Source organism: Kogia breviceps, chromosome 4, assembly GCF_026419965.1.
Source record: "Kogia breviceps isolate mKogBre1 chromosome 4, mKogBre1 haplotype 1, whole genome shotgun sequence".
In the NCBI taxonomy this organism is placed as follows: Eukaryota; Metazoa; Chordata; class Mammalia; order Artiodactyla; family Physeteridae; genus Kogia; species Kogia breviceps.
This window is the reverse complement of record NC_081313.1, coordinates 145,210,595-145,213,434: the sequence shown is the minus strand read 5'-3', so window position 1 is coordinate 145,213,434 and position 2,840 is coordinate 145,210,595. Positions and strand designations below refer to the sequence as shown.

Below are 2,840 nucleotides of genomic sequence, written 5' to 3'. Positions count from 1 at the left end.
AGACACTTTGGGCGTGGCGCCGCTGTCACGTGAATGAAGGACGCGCCCCCTGTCCGCTCCCAAACGCCACGCTTAACATGGCTGCCGGGCCTGGACGCCCGCGTCCACACCCAGCATGGGGAGCGGGCCTAGCCCGGGATACCAACACTCCGGAAGTGCCCGAGGGGCGACGGAAGCGGAAGCGCCCCGGCGGTGGGGGCCGCGGGAAGTGTCTGTTGCGTTTCTCCCTCCCTCCACCACTACAACAAACGGAGGGCTGGCGTAGGTGAGGCGGCGGCCGGGTGGGCCGGGGGCGGGCGGCGGACTGCAGAGCCCGGGGTGCGTGCGGCGGGTGGAGGCGGCTGGATGGGGCTCTGCGGCCCCCGACCGCTCGGGCTCTTGGTCTTCGGCCCCTTTCGGGCCTAGAGCTTCCCGAAGAGCCGGGATTGGGTTTGTGGTTCTTGGCCTTCTAGGCCCTGGTGGCAAGGTTTGCCACCTTGCCTGAATCTGGCCCAAGATCCCAGGATACAGAACCCTCTCTGAGTCTTGATTTTCTCAACAAAATGGGGACTTTTGGCCTGGCCAACTTCTGGGACCCCATCCCACTCTGGGCGTCAGAAGTTCCACGATTTTAACGTTAAGTCAGTGTTTAAGCCGGTGAGTTAAGGCCTGTAGTCGGCTTACTGAGATGTTCTGAGCAGGACGAAGTGAATACATCTTTGAGAGGCGGCCAGCTAAGGGATCGGGAGCCCGGAGTTCTAGACTTAACCTCGTCCACCGACTCACTCTCTGACCTTGCCCAGGTCCGTTACCCTCTCTGTGGCACGGTTTACATATCTGTAAAACGAAGGTGTTGGATGCTTCTGATCCCCCTCCTAGCTCTAAAATCAGGTTCTCAACTCCCAAGGAGTCTTACCTTAGAGACAGGCCAGACAAGCTTCTTTTCCCTGCATTTTGTGTAGCCAGGAGATGACTTATCAGAGGTGTCTACCATGTTTCTTTCCAGACACCAAATTGGCCAAGGGCAACTGGCACTTCTTAAGGTTCCTGTGTTTCCTGTGTAGTGGAAAGCTCTGTCCTGAAGACTTTGTTTTAGAAACCTATACCGGCAGTGTAAAACATGCAAATGTGAAACATAGGAAACCTTTGTTTTTTATCTTAAAACTGGCTTACCTTCCTTTTTCTGGACTGGAGATTTCTCATCTCACAAACGAATAAGTTAGATTAGGTCACAGGTTCTTAATCCCCTTTCCCATAGTCTGCACGAATGAAGAATAAAATAATGGCTCCATAAAGCCGTGATTTTCTGCGGGAGGGAAGAGGTGAGGTGTGGAGAGTACATCTTATGTAGCCATATAGATTGAAAAATCTGTGCTTGTAATTTTTAACTTTTTTTGACAATTACTGGTCTAGGTTATCACTAAGGCTCTTTCTCTTTAAAATTTGTGATGCTGTGATTCTTATGTCCTCTTTGGGTACCGAATATAGACTTTTGTGTGTTTGTTTAAATGACTGTGTGCCTGGAAGTTCACACTTTAGTTTAAAAAAGATACTAAGACGTACAATAGGACAAGAAGGAAAAGCTAGATTACAGTAAGGAAAAGTGACATAGTGAAATAAAATTGGACTTGAACTAGAGTTAAAGACATGGATCCTTGTTTTAGCACTGGTATTGATACTTTCTGGGTTTGTGACTTTGGGCAAGCCAGCTTACCTCTCTGGTTCTTACTTTCCTTATCTTGGAAAATGAAAGATTGGACTAGATGACTCCTGGACATTTTCAGTACTGTAATTCTGTTTTCTTATTTGTTTTTTTATCTGAGCAGCTTGGTGGATGTGCTGCGGCATTTCTTTAGGCAAGAGAGGCTGTTCTAGGAAGTAGACATAGAAGATCTATGATGAGGAATGGTGTCAAATTGACATGCAATATTACATTGATATGAGCCAGCTGAAGCCAATAGAAACTAAGGAAAGGTGTTAGAAACCTGAAGGGCAGGGGAGCCCTTGACCAGATAGGATGATTGAAGACATTGGGAAGTTTTAAATGGGAGAGAGAGATTTTTGGTGAGGTTAATGAAAGGAAATTTAAGTTATAGTAATTGAAGTGGCTGAGTTGTCAGAAACTGGTGGTAGAATCTGTCTCCACTGTGAACTGTAAGCTTCCTGGGAGGAAAGACTTTGTCACCACCTAGCACCTAATAGGCAATAAAAAAATAGTCGAGTGAGGGGTTGGTTGGATGGACCGATGAATAGATCGAAGAAAACAATTCTCTGGAGAAACTTTTAAAAAATTGCTATTAATTAGATAGAGAATGGGGAAATTGATTCAGCATTGTGAAAGTTTCATAAAAGAAGAGGTCTCTAAGTTTTCTAGTTAGTTGTAAGGTAAGTTGGTTTATCACTGCTCTATAAAGACAAACGTACCTTGGAGGGTCCAGTGTGATCTGAGTAAGAGAGTAATTAGTAGAATAAGACAGGGATGAAAGAGGATGTTGACAAGATGGAACAGGTGTAAGAAGATTTCTAAGTTGTGCATTTAAGGAGTAAAAGAGTAGGTATATATAGGACTTTTATAGGTATCAACGATTGTCAGAATTGTGTACAATACGTGTTAAAACCTCTCTAATGAAAGTAGAGAATAAAAAGGAAAATGATTTTTGCAAGCAAGGAAATGTTGGTACTCCTCAACAAGAGGTAGACGTAGCCTGGAAGGTTAAGGTTTAAAAGATAGTGATAGGGCTTCCCTGGTGGCGCAGTGGTTGAGAGTCAGCCTGCCGATGCAGGGGACACGGGTTCGTGCCCCGGTCCGGGAAGATCCCACATGCCGCAGAGCGGCTGGGCCCGTGAGCCATGGCCGCCGA

The 2,840-nt window shown here is 46.6% G+C and overlaps 1 protein-coding gene across 17 annotated transcripts in view; it reads left to right on the top strand.

The window, feature by feature from the left end:
• Positions 1-55: 55 nt before the first annotated feature.
• The window catches only part of FBXO38 (F-box protein 38), a 53,242-nt gene continuing 50,457 nt past the window's right edge, over positions 56-2,840 (top strand). For 3 of the 17 annotated variants that reach the window (XM_067032135.1, XM_067032142.1, XM_067032132.1), the window contains exon 1: positions 178-265. The gene's annotated coding sequence lies outside the window, so the exon portion shown is untranslated. Of the gene's footprint in view, positions 266-680; positions 783-2,840 lie in introns of those variants that run through there. The other 14 variants (XM_067032136.1, XM_067032143.1, XM_059061947.2 and 11 more) reach the window with 9 other exon arrangements.